This window comes from Mus musculus, chromosome 18 (assembly GCF_000001635.26).
Source record: "Mus musculus strain C57BL/6J chromosome 18, GRCm38.p6 C57BL/6J".
In the NCBI taxonomy this organism is placed as follows: domain Eukaryota; kingdom Metazoa; phylum Chordata; class Mammalia; order Rodentia; family Muridae; genus Mus; species Mus musculus.
The window spans coordinates 17,567,251-17,581,556 of NC_000084.6; the positions used below are offsets into that span (position 1 = coordinate 17,567,251).

The 14,306-nt window shown below is 37.2% G+C and overlaps 1 long non-coding RNA gene across 1 annotated transcript; it reads right to left on the reverse strand.

The window, feature by feature from the left end:
• Nucleotides 1–1,495: 1,495 nt before the first annotated feature.
• On the reverse strand, nt 1,496–13,740 carry 4930545E07Rik (RIKEN cDNA 4930545E07 gene). The gene is made up of 3 exons (NR_045374.1): nt 13,600–13,740; nt 3,251–3,551; nt 1,496–1,915 (listed from the first exon to the last, which is right to left on the reverse strand). It is a non-coding gene; the product is annotated as an RIKEN cDNA 4930545E07 gene (long non-coding RNA).
• Nucleotides 13,741–14,306: the final 566 nt, after the last annotated feature.

Below are 14,306 nucleotides of genomic sequence, written 5' to 3' on the forward strand. Positions count from 1 at the left end.
TATTCTGCAACTTGACCAGTTGTATCAGGGTCAGGGGATCTCTTTGTTAATCATAATGTACTCCAAAAAGAACTTTCTATGATGAGGGTTGACAAATGCAGTAATCTACAGATAAAATAAAGCCATTAAGAGTCAGTTTAATACTGTGTCTGGTGAGCAGAGCAAAAATAATAGGTTTTCCCCTACAGCCAATCACTTGTCTGTTCATAGGCTCATTGCCCAACTGTAATGCTAAACATGAACTTAGGCTTGTGCAATTGAACTTAAATCCAGTCAGAAAGTGCTTGATTACTCTCAAGATGTTCATACCATTATTCCATCAAATGGACATGTCTTTCCTGGACAATTATTATTGTAGCTCATGTTTGACAGCTGGAAAAGACTGATGATCACTTTATCATCAGTGGTAGCTTGCAAAGCAACTCCCACCACATATGGAAGATAACCAGTAAGAATGGAGCTTTTCATGTCTGAAGAAGTTTGCTTTCTCCCTGTTCTCTTATTCAGGCACATGATGTCAGTTCTAGAGAGTAACTAAAAAACATTCCTATAAAATTTAGAGTTCTATGGAATCTCACAGGCCAACAAATCCAAAAGAAGAAATCTGTTACTGGCTGTGAGCCTTTTATTTGCTGACCTGTGGTGCCTAGTAGAAACATATTTATTTGCATGAAGAAGCTAAATAACATATTAAGGTATATACTTAAACTTCACTCATCCAAGGTGCGTAGGTATCTCGCACTCTATCTTTAGCGCACACACACATAGTTTAGTACAGGATTGTGAAGATACTCAGAAAATAAAGTTCTCTAGATACAGCAGAGTTCAGTTTGACTAAACCTACTTAAGGTATTATATAATCCCTATTTTAAAACATTCAAATGTTTGAAATTTATAACTAGTTAGTATTGTAACTTATTGGAGAATGCTTGCGTGCTTATAATAGTCCTTTTCTTGTTTAGTGGTGGAGATAATCAAAGTAGTGATTTTGATGGGGAAAAGGGAAGTGAATAGTGCAGAGTAAAGTTTGGCACAGTGATCATGAATGTGACAGTTTTGCTAGGTATCAAAAGTCATCTAGGTAAAGGCACAACTCATAAACCTCAGCCCCACTGTTATGTGTGGTGGGGTGATACCTTGCATGAAGGAATTCCCAGTGCATGGAAGGTAGTTGAGAAACTTTGCTGGGTCTCTACTATCCACTTATCTAGTAGCTAACTTGTTAACTCTTCCAACAAGTGCCAGTCAAATGCACCAGTCACCCCTTGTTAGATATCTGGAGCTGAAGCTGTATAATAAGTAGTGCAGTAGGTGATAGTTTTGTCTCAAGGAGCAGATATCAAGTAGACTTGAATCTCTGAAAGAAAAGCCCAGCTGCTGATAAGAATGATGAATGTCTAAAAATTGTCTTTCGCTATGATGCAGTATGTGAACAGATAAGTTGAACTGATATATAGAGCATGGAACAGGGGAACAACAGAGATCATGCTTAATTCAGCTTTCCTTCCTTTATTAATAAAAGAAAATCAGAAGCAAAATTGACTATTTGACACAGTGGAGTAATATTGTTAAACTCACAGGATTGATGAAAAGCCATGACTCTCCATATTTCAAAATAACTTAAAAGAAAATAAGATTTTGATTTTCTTTTCCTTCAGTCATTCCTCTGTGTTTTGCAGAATTGACATTCTTTTTTGTTATTCTTTGTTTTCTTCATCCAGCAACTAAGATGTCATTGAGCATGAGTTCTGGGCCCAAAGCATCTCAGTCATACAGCCCCAACATGTAGCCTGTGGATTTCCATCACAGGAGCTCCAGGTTCAGGCAAAAATGAAGGAGGAGGCCATTGACTTTCATTTTGCAAAAATGGGATAGGTCAATCTAGTTTGTTGAACTTTCCAGTGAGATCTTCAGTCTGCATCAAGTAATCAAAAACAGTTGTAGGTTAACCTTTGATCTTTCAAACTGAGAAACACAACAAAACACAGTGTTGTCCATAAAGCCAACCAAATTGTGAGTAAACAAATTGAATAAAGGTTGTTACATGGCAAATATGTGCATTTAACTTTCTTTTAAAGGAAGTTGGAAAATGATGGTTCATGGTATATATAGGAATTGGGTAAGAAAGAATTAATTTCGAGGTTTTGAAAGCCCATTGCAGTTTTGTTAATTTCTAGGTTTAGAAGAAATAAATGCAGAATCCCAAGAGAAGTCTGTGTCATTAGAAGAAAAACACGATTATGAATGATGTAGTAAAGCAAGGAAAATCAAACTCCTCAAAATTATGACTTCACAGCATACACACACACAGACAAACACACACACACACACACACACACACACACACCACGAATAAGGCAACTAAAGATTTAATATTATCTTGACAAAGACTGCCAGTGCCCATGATTTTGAATAATGCTCACAGCCTATCTAGGTCTCAGGTCACTATCTATCATTCAGGCTTACTCAAACACTCACCACTTTGTCAGTTTCCAGTGTGCTATTTTTAGTGATAAAGAATTTCCATTAGGGAGCAAGATACAGTTCTGCCTCTTTTGTTCAAAAATGCCTATTTCTGTTCACAAAGTATGTATTTTTTCACCTGTTCTCTGGCATTTACTTACACGTTGACAAGGAAAGCTTCAGGTCTTTCATGTAAAATTATTCCATCCTTACCATTTTGGTTGTGAAGATGATGAGAGGCTATTATCTTATCATTATTTTAAATGCAAGTATGCTTTAAAATTCCTAGTTATTTTAGGCAAATCATTCAAATCTTCTGAAAGATATTAGTTTACCATTTCCAGGGAAGCTGAGTTTATTGAATCTTTCAAATCTTCTCTGCTTAGCTTGGGCTGTCATCACACCATCAGTTGTGAGGTATATAAATAACTTTGCTTTAACATGTGAGGAGAAGAAAGAAAAAACCTTCCTTCTGGATGTTAAGATGTGAAATTAAACTCCAGGTGCTTCTTGCAGTTATTTGGGACACTTTCCAGTTGTCAATATGGAAATCCCATCACTTAGGGCACAAATCTGTTGCCATGAGGAAGCAAAAGCTGCCTCATTTGACAAGTTGGCAGTTGTAACAGTTGGAATAAAAAAAAAAAAACACACACGCAAACTTGTAGACAGGTACTAAAAGATGGCTGCTCACTAGGGATTGGAGAACAGCTCTGGAAATAATTATATTCTTTCTCTTTTATAGACATTTCTCTTATTCACTAAGACTACAGGCATTTGTACCTACCTGTCCCTAGACTTCGAAGTGGTTATACCTCTTAACAGCATACATTTGTGGGAATCAATACTGACATGAATTGAGCCATTAGTGTCACTGGGGTACTGATAGATGAGCTTGTATATTTATTTTTATTTTGAATTTGGCTATGTTCTGTCCTAAAGTGCTTTCCATCAAGGATATTTTACATTTCTTCTCAGGATGAGATCTTGAGATTAGCTGACGTGGAAGCAAATGTTCATTGAACAGGAAGAAATGGTGTAGGCTTGAGAAATTTATTTTTTAACAAAGAAGAAAGGGCACAATATACCTGGAAAATTGTGTCAATAATTAATATTTTAATTCAGGAGAGCACCCCATATCAACTTTATAACTTAGTACAGAATAAGCCATCTACATTCACTTATATAAAATGGCCAATGACAATACCTTAAATATACTAGATTTAAGAACCTGCTTAAAAATCTTCACATGTAATAATAAATTAATAATAAAGTAATATTGATCATTCTGCTGTGTTTAATAACATGTGTGCTTGGCCTTTAAGAGCATAGAAAGTAACTACATTTTTCTTCAAACAGATCTAGCTTTCACTCTAGAAATGCATGAAAGAATCTAAGTTTTCAAAGTGTAATTGCTAAAGAGGATCCCTTGCTAACGTAGCTTGTAGAGTCAATTTGAAGAAATATGAAGTTATTTCTTGGACATTTACTGATGAACTTCTCCTGAAGTTTGTCTTATGAAAGAGAAGACTGAGTCTCTATTTGAATATTCTTTGGCAAAGCTTCTTCTCTAGTTTGCTTCTTGAAACGATGTCAACCATAGTTGTTTATTTTGTCTTATTATTCATATACAATGAAAGACTATAAATGATATTCATATTACCATATTTGAATATTACCATATTCACAGGCTCCCAGACATCCAGGCCAGAGACAGAGAGAGAGAGAGAGAGAGAGAGAGAGAGAGAGAGAGAGACCAAGAGGGGAAACAAAAACAAGAAAAAAAATCAACCCAAAAGAGAAAGACTCAGAAGTCTGCACCTAGACCTATAATCACCCAAATCCAGATACCCAGGAACAACTGTAAGAACATGGTCAACAACAGTCAGGGCAATATGTCACCATCAGAGCTCAGCCATTTTAGTACAGTAAGCACTGAATATCCAAACACAGCTGAAGCACAAGAAAATGAACTCAAAATCAACTTTATTAAGATCACAGAAATCCTTAAAAAGGAAATTAATAAATCCCTTAAAAAAATCCAGAAAAACACCATTAGAAGAAGTGAATAAATGCCTTTAAAAAGCCAAAAAAAAAAAAAAAAAACTAAACAACAACAACAACAAAAACCCAAACAGTTGAAGAAAATTAACAAAATTGTTCAAACACCTGAGAATAGAAATAGAAGAAATAAAGAAAACATAAACTGAGGGAATTCTGGAAATGGAAAATCTAGGAAAGTGAATGGAAACTACAAGTGCAAGCATGACCAACAGAATATAAGGGATGGATTAGACAATCTTAAGCAGTGAATATACAATAGAAGAAATATACACATCAGTCACAGAAGTTATTAAATCTAAAAAATTCCTGAAATAAATGTTGGGGATTGGTTCTAATATTTTGAATTAATTGGGAATCTTCATATCCAAATCCTTGTCCACAATTGGCTTTTGATCAATAAAGAGCAAACAGCCAATAGCTTGGGGAAAAGAGAGGGGCAGAACCTTTAGATTTCTTTGGGCAAGGAACTGGGAGAAGGGAAGAGACAATTGTCACGACTCCAGGGAGAAGGATGGGATATAAAAGCTGCAGAACAGAAAGCCAAGCAGCCATGTACGAATTTAGGTAACTGGCCACTGGCAACTTCCGGTTGGGCTGGGGTAGCAGGGTAAGGTTTAAGAGTGCCCAGTCTTTGAACTAGACACGACTTGTCAAAAATTAACTGATGTATGTGTGTGTGTGTGTGTGTGTGTGTGTGTGTGTGTGTGTGTGTAGTAGAAGGAAAACTCCAACACAAAGAGATTAACTACACCCATGAAAACACAGGAAATAAATAATTTCACACTAGCCAAACCAAAATAGTGAAACCACACACACACACACACACACACACACACACACACACACATCAGAACCAACATCAAAATGATAGGAATTAACAATCATTGGTCATTGATATTTCTCAGCAATAAACGGACTGAATTCCATAATAAAATGATACAGGCTAGCAGATTAAATGCAGAAACATCATCTGTCCTTCTGCTGCATACAAGAAATACACATCAGCACCAAAGACAGACATTGCCTTAGAATATAGAGTTGGTAAAAGACTTTCCAAGCTAATAAACCCAAAGAGCTAGCTGCTATATATTCTAATATCTAACAAAATAGACTTGAAATGAAAATTAGTCAAAAGAGATGGGAAAAGACATTTCATTCTCATCTAAGGAAAAATCCATCAAGATGAAATGTCAGTTCTTAGTGCAAAAGCATCAGCAATTGTAAGCATTAAAAATTCATATTTATAAATACTATAAACATTTTGTAAAACATTATTAAGGCTTAAATCACAAATAAAATATCACACATCAATGGTGGGAGACTTCAATACCCCACTCTCATGAATGAACTGGTCATCCAGACAAAAACAGAGAAATAATGGAGCTAGCAGATGTTATCTAGCAAATAGACCTAACAGAATTCTACAGAACTTTTCACCCAAACAACAACAACAAAAAAATATGCCATCATCTTAGCCCCTCATGGAACTGTCTCCAAAATTGACCACATACTTGATCCCACAAGAAAATTGAAATTACCCCCTCTATCCCATGAGACCACCACAGAATAAAGTTGATTTCAAAAACAGAAACAGCAAAATACCTACAAACATTTGGAAACTGAACTACTCTCTACATAGTGACTACTGGGTCAAGGCAGAAATAAAGAAATTGAGACTTCCTAGAATTTAAAGAAAATGCACAATGTATCCAAACTTATGGAACACAATAAAAGCAATACTAAGAGGGAAGCTCATAGTACTAAATGCCTTCATAAAGAAATTGAAGGTGTCTAATAGGATACTTTAAAGTTCTAGATCAAAAGGAATTAAACATACCTGTACAAGTAATTTTATATGCTTGAAGTCATTGGTGTCTCAGAGGCTTACTGTTGTATAAGCTCACTCTTTCTAGTTCTATCTAAAGTCTGGCTGACACCTCTCCATACTGACTGATTCAATTTGGCTTCTCTCAGCTTCTCACAGTATTGCTCTGCTTGCAAGAACTGCCTGAGCCAAGGGCCAGGCAGTTTTAGGCAGAATTCTATCAGACATTCAAAGAAGCACTAATATCAATACTCTTCAAATCATTCTAAAAAATGGAAACAAAAGCAACATTGCCAAATTAATTTCATGACGATATGGTCAGCCAGGTACCAAAAGGATAGAAAGCACTCAAAGCAACAAAGAAAGAGAATTAGGGACCAATTTCCCTCATGAATATTAATGCAAAAATATTCAATAAAATATATGCAAACTCAATTTGAGAACACATCAAAAAGATAATCCACCATGATCAGGTAGACTTCTTCCCAAGCATGCATGGATGGCTCAACAACAACAACAACAACAACAACAACAACAACAACAACAAATATATCAATATAAACCACTTTATAAACAAACTGAATAAAGAAATTCACATAATCATCTCATTAGAAGTTGAAAAACCAATTGCTAGGAATTGAAATCAAGGTCCCTGGATGAGAGATCAGTGATCTATCCATCCCTTATACAGTCACCAAACCCAGACACTACTGTGGATGCCAAGAAGTGCTTGTTGACATGATCCTGATAAAGTTTTCTCCTGAGATGCTCTGCCAGAACCTGACAAATACAGAGGTGTATGCTCATAGCCAACCATTGGAATGAGCACAGTATCCCCAATGGAGGGGTTAGAGAAAGGATTGAAGGAGCTGAAGAGGTTTGCAACCCTATAGGAAGAACAACAATATCAACCAACAAGAACCCCTAGAGCTCCCAGGAACTAAATCACCCACCAAAGAGAACACAATAAGGGTTCTATGGCTCCAGCTGAATATGTAGCAGAGGAAGGACTTGATGAGCATAAATGGGAGGAGAGACTCTTGGTCCTGTGAAAACTCGATGCCCCAGTATAGGGGAATGCCAGCGTGGAGAGGCAGGAGTGGATTGTGGGTGGGGTAACGCCCTTATAGAAGCAGGAGGATGGGGAATTGGTTAGGGGGTTTCTTGGGGTGAAACCGGGAAAGGGGATAACATTTGAAATGTAAATAAATAAAATATCCAATAAAAATGAAAAAAAAATATATAGAAAAAATAAGCCTTTGACAAAATCCAACACGCTCATGATAAAGTCTTGGAAAGATCAGGGATACAAGAAATGTACCTAAACATAATAAAGGAAATTTATAGCAATCCTATAGCAAACATCAAATTAAATGAAGAAAATCTCAATGCAATTCCATTAAAATCAGGAACAAGACAAGGCTGTCTACTCTCTCCATATCTCTTACACGCGTTCTCACGACCGGCCAGGAAAGACACAACAAACCAGAATCTTCTGCGGCAAAACTTTATTGCTTACATCTTCAGGAGCAAGAGTGCAAAACTCAAACCCCAAAAACGAAAGCGAAACCCCGTCCCTATTTAGGAGAGTTATCCTTCACCTAGGACGTATCACTCCCTGATTGGCTGCAGCCCATGACCGAGTTGTTGCCACGGGGAAGGCAGAGTACATGGGGTGGAGAAATACCCTTGGCACATGCGCAGATTATTTGTTTACCACTTAGAACACAGCTGTCAGCGCCATCTTGTGACGGCGAATGTGGGAGCGGCTTCCCACACATATCTACTCTATATAGGAATTGATGTTCTTGTGGCAGCAATAAGACAACTGAAGGAGATAAAGTTCATAAAAATTGAAAAGGAAGAAGTCAAAGTATCACTAATTGCAGATGATATGAGATAGTTTGACCTATGGGACTCCTACAAATGGTAAATACTTTCAGCAAAGTGACTTAATACAAGAAAAATCAGTAAGCCTTGTATATGCAAATGGCATACATCCTCAGAAAGAAATCAGGGAAAGAAGGACCTTCACCATAGCTTCAAATAATATAAAAAAATCTTAGATTATCTAAGCAAGTAAAAGACTTGTATGACAAAGACTTCAAGCCTGTAAAAGAAATTGAAGAAGATATCAGAAGATAGAAAGATCTCCTATGCTCATGATTGGTAGGCTTATTATAGTAAAAATGGACATCTTACCATGACTCAATGAAATTTCCATCAAAATTTCAAAACAATTTTTTATACACTTTAAGAGAAAAATGCTCAACTTCATATGAAAAAACAAAAACTCAAGATAGTTAAACCAACCCTGTACAAATAAAGAACATCTAGAGCTACCACCATCCCTGACTTTAAGCTGCTTTCATCCCTGGTTTTCAAGAAATCAGTGGCTGGATTGCCCAGAGACCTAGGATAGAACCAAACAATAATGGAGAAAAAAAATCAAAAAAAATTTTCCTAATGATATTGTTATAATCATCATCAGATGTATAGACCCACAAGCAAACATTAGACAGAGCTTGAGGAATTCTGGGTAGAAGGTGTAGAAGAATTTTAGAAACCAGACAGGTCTGGGACACCCCAAGAATAAGGCTCATATTTATTTATCAGGGCTCATAGGGGCTCACTAATAGAGTCTAGACTGATAATCAGGGAGTCTAAATCCTTTTATGGTTGTGATGCTGCTTGGTGGTCTTGTGAAACTCCTACAGAAGGATCAAGGGCTGTCTTTGACTCTTTTTCCTGTTTTTCAGATCCTTTTTCTTCTACTGGGTTAGCCTTGATATGAGAGGAAGTGTCTAGTTTTATGGCAACTTGTTATGCTATGTTTGGTTGATATGCCTGGAGGCTTGCTCTTTTCTGAAGGTAAGCAGAGGAGTGAATTGGGAGGTTGGAAGGGAGATGTGAGGAGAAGGAAATGTGGTTAATATGTAATATATGAAAGAAGGATAAACATTATATATTTTTTTAAAAAATAAACAATTTCAAAAATCAAAAATTGTAATTTGCTTATCTGATTAATTCCAGAAAGTTTAATGATAGGTTAGCACTGCATATTTTAATGACATGATACTACTACTAGTAACATACTATATGTAATATACATAATATAGGATATATATACTATACTGATATTAATATGTTAATACTATTAATAATATTTAATTTATTAATAATAATTAGTATGGTGTTAATAATATCAATACTATAGTATAATATGATAAACATAATATAGGATTTCCCTCAAAAGAATGATTAAAAACTAATTTAGAATATTATTGACAAAGACAATATATAGGAATTCTTACCAGATTCTTATCCTAGATTTAAACAATAATTTGAATATGAGATATGCAATGATTTAGGAACTACCTGTGTCCATTTCACTTAATCATTTATAAATAAAAAATTTTTGCCCAGAATTTGTGATTCACTTAGTGTAGTAGTGATCAAAAGAAATTTATCTGATCCTAATATGTAAACAGTCCATGGTTTTACAGTGTTCTCGAAATCAAATGTGTAACATATTGTCTATGTACTCTTCCTTACATCAGTGTTGTAGCCTCAAACTCAATTCCTGAAACTGAACTTGTCCATCTCCCTATTACCCTTCTAAATTCATGTGCCGCACATCTCCTCTGTCCTGTCCCTTGACACATGCTCACTGCATTGATCAGACTGCTATGTTCTCTTACCAACAGGTGTTGAATTTTCTTGAGTGTTCTACTCTGAGAAAGGTGAATTCACACACAGCCCTTCTCTCAAGTAGATCTTGACCTTGGGCTGCTATGATCGATTTTTCATTGCCCAAACTTAGCAAATACCCTGTCAGGCCACAGAAATCCTTACCCTTTGTTTAGTGTCTTCGTTTTTCACATCCTACCATCCCTCTCTATAAGCATTTGACTACCATAGTCTGCTTAGCAAGAATACTTTCAGATTGTTTATCCAAAGTTATCCATTAACAATTTTCCAACACACTGATCAAACAACCGGCCCCTTGGCTATAAATTTTCATGTGTGGTTGCTGTTTTAGGAAAGAACTCATTTCTATTCTGAAGTCTCTCTTCTTATATAGAAGGAGATCCTGAAAAAAACCCTCATTTTGTTTCTGTAACTCATTGTTAACTTCATTAAGACAAACTTGGAACTTTCTCTGTTACTTCCTCTCTGTCTCTTATTTTAAATGATTTTCAATTCACTATCCTCAGTCACTGAGGCTGACAGAATCAGTTCTTCACACTCATGCATTACCAAGTCCTGATGAATACAGAGTGGAAAACAAGGGTTACATGCTGGCACCCTACATTAGTCAGCTTTCTATTACTGATCAGCATAATGAGGATAAATAGCTTAAATAGAAGAAACATTTTTTTTTTTTTTTTGTTCACTTGGCTTCTTCTTCTTCTTTCTTTGTTTTTTGTTTTTTGTTGTTTGATCGTTTGGCTTTTTAGTACTTGTCCATAGAGTAGAAACTTAGGATTCAAATCACATGCTGTACCAAATAATGCATATACCTCATCTCTCCTTATACCTATAAAACATACTAAGTATAGCTATTTTAAGTGAAAATAATGACTAAAATTAGCATTATTTCAATAGAGCTGATTAGTTCAAAATATTATCTCCTTCCAAGAAAACCTTTAACAAAAAAGCAAGTAACCTTTCCATGGGGTTCTCTCTAATTGGGAATAGTATTTCTTTATAGTAGTTATATGTGTTCTGGACAAGGGCATTTTTGCCTGCTTGGTAGTATTGATACCTCCCGGGGTTTAGATCCCAATTTACCATTAAGCTGTTCTGTATTAGGGACTGCTTATTACATTTATTTTCAAATAGAAGAATCACAAACTTGCATCTGATTAGCATTCTGCCCTTGTCCAGTTGTGGCAATAATGTAACTCATTTGTTTTGTTTTTTTTTTTTTTTTCCACACTCTGTTGTTTAAAGTGCTGCTGCTGGGACAGAATAGAATTTATCTACCACAAAAATATCAAGACCTAATGTCCTATCCCCTGAACCCCCACAGAGCTGCATGCAGTGGTATACATGAGTAAGGATGCAAGGACTGGAGACTCTGCAGAAGCTCGTGGGCCAGCTATTCTACGGCATAAAATAGCAAACCATAGGTAGAATGCACAGGACTGAGCCTGCAGACTACCCTCTGACCTCCACATTATGCCATGCATGACACAAGTGTGTCTTCATTCACTCACATGCATAAACACTCACACACATGTAAGTTATAAAAATGGATACCACTGTTTCTTGCACAGTCAACATTAGAACTCAGAGTTATTCTCCATTGGTTGTTTCAAAGTGAAAGCCCTAATCTCACTGTGTGGGGGAAAAAAGTAAACATTAGACTAGAGGCATAAGGAAGATGTTTTTGGGAGTCTGGTCTTTCCATGTAAGAGCTGTGATACTTAAGCTTCATAAATTCTTCATTTTTCCTGAGTATAACATGGGAATAAAACCACCTATGTCTCCTAAAATTTGCATCATCAAAGGGGATTAAATTTGTTGATGACGTACGTTTTATACGACAAGAATTTAGATGTTCTTTTTATTATGAAGCTTTCTCTTTAGTGAATAAATCTTAGGAAATAGTTCATTGCAGTTCAGTGCATTTGTTTTATTTTGAAATGATGATTTAGTCACTTTTTGAAGTTGGAACATAACGTTGTACTTCACAATTGTGTAATTCTTTTCATTCTATGTCGTTCAAAATACGGGGTCCGGAGTCCGGCCCAGGGTTCAGGCAACTTGGTGAAGCGGGATGTGGGAAGTCTGACTGCGCGGACCCTATGTGCCTTAGGGCTTGTGTTGGGCTGTGAGAACCCTGCTTTGGGGGTGGGGAGGTGCAGTCTGAGGTCCCTGCACAGAGGCCAAGACTGGTGGATTCTCAGGCTCTCAGACACCCCAGAAGCTGCTGGATGTCGCAAAAGAGCTGAGAAAGGAGGGTGGCTCTAGCCCAGGGCCAAGGGGAAAAAGGCAATAGGAGAGAGCTCTAGCTGGGGTTGACAGAAACCCTGGCTGGAGGCACTGAGAGGCCTCCTGAAGGTTAGAAGACCTCCTCCATTGCTTCAGCCCAGTGGATCCCAATGAGAAGAGACAGTCCATGGTTTTAAGGTGTTTATTGTAGAAAGGCAGAGCAAGGGAGAGAGTAGAGAAGCAGAGGCCAGACATGGCCATGTGAAGAGAAGAGAAAGGGAATGTAGAGAGAAGGGGGAACAAGGAGGCAAGAGGCAAGTGAGAGAAGCAGGCGTAAGAGTAAGAGAGTAAGGAGTGGTCAAGCAGCCTCTTTTATAGTGAGCCAGGCCTACCTGGCTATTGCCAGGTAACTTGGGGGTGGAGTCCAGACAGAATACCAGGAGCTTGGGGTGTTACCCTACATGACTCAAGGCCACACACCTCTCTGCAGAGGGACGGAGGCTGTAGTTGTGACAAGAGCCAGGGCCCCAAGGGGTAAGGCCGAACACCTGCTGTTTCTTTCAGGCAAAAAGTACTGGGTCTCTGGGGTTCAAAGCCTGCACTTGACAGGGGACCAGGCTGCCTGTGCACAGCTCACTGCCCTTACATTCTACAGTATATCCTATGGTTGATGGCAAGGGACAGGAGGAGATGACAGTGAAAAAAAAATCTAGATAAAGTAACCACAGGAACATGGATCCAATAATCTGGATCAGGCTCAAGTCTATACAGCAGTCTCAATTCTCAGTTTATGTGTTCTTTGCAAACATCTCCTACTAGTGAAGTTTTCTCCTGTCTCCAATTTCACCATATACCTTTGTTCCAACCTATATATCTTTGTATATGCCTATCTTCTGTAAGTGAATGCCCTACATGTTTTATTTAATTTGAATTTAGTTTTTTTTTCTAAATGGGTTTTTCTAATTCCACAGTTGTGAGCATTTATTTACCATCACCAGAGACCCATTCTTCTCCTAACTTCACCATGTTTTTAGGCCTGTCACTTTACTTTTAGTCACCTGACCTGGAAACTAAAGTATGAGACGTCTTGTCAGTTACCTAGCATTCTCTGCATACCTCTCTCTTCTTTCGCTCTTACTGTCATTTTCTCTTGCTCCTGCTCTCACATTTGCTGTCTGTTGCTTTAATATTTATTCTGTTAAAATCACCTTTCATCACTTTTAAACCCATACAAGCATCACATTTCAAAGTTCTTTTCAAACTCTCAGCTTCCTAGTCTTTATAACACATCATTCTGCCAAACTTACCATATGGGTAGAACACTCTCACTCTAATGAGTGTCACTAATCCCATGACCATGAAATACATCTCCACTTCTCAAGCTCTGTCTCACATCCCACCATCTTAACATCTCTCCATTGCCATTCACCAGGGCTTTTCTTCCTCTTAAGAGGTTCTACAGTTGCCGGGATATTTGCTTCTTTGCATTCCTATTCCAAAGGAATGCTCTTAGTTCTCCTTAATACCTATACAAGCCTGTGCATCCTTTATGTGCCAACTCATATGTGATGAGTCAAATTCTATATATCTAATATAGATATAATGTTTCCTGAATAAATAAAAGTCACACTACATTGAAAATGGACACTGAAGCTTAAATTTCTCAGGTAGTTTTTCGTTTTATTTCACATTAAAAAATGAATTTATGAAATTCCTAGGCAAATGGATGGACCTGGGGGGTATCATCCTGAGTGAAGTAACCCAATCACAAAGGAACTCGCACAATATGTACTCACTGATAAGTGGATATTAGCCCAGAAACTTAGGAAACCCAAGATATAAGATACAACTTGCCAAACGCATGAAATTCAAGAAGAATGAAGACCAAAGTGTGGACACTTTACCCTTTCTTAGAAATGGGAACAAAACACCCATAGAAGGAGTTACAGAGACAAAATTTGGAGCTGTGACGAAAGGATGGACCATCTAGTGATTGCCATATGCAGGGATCCAT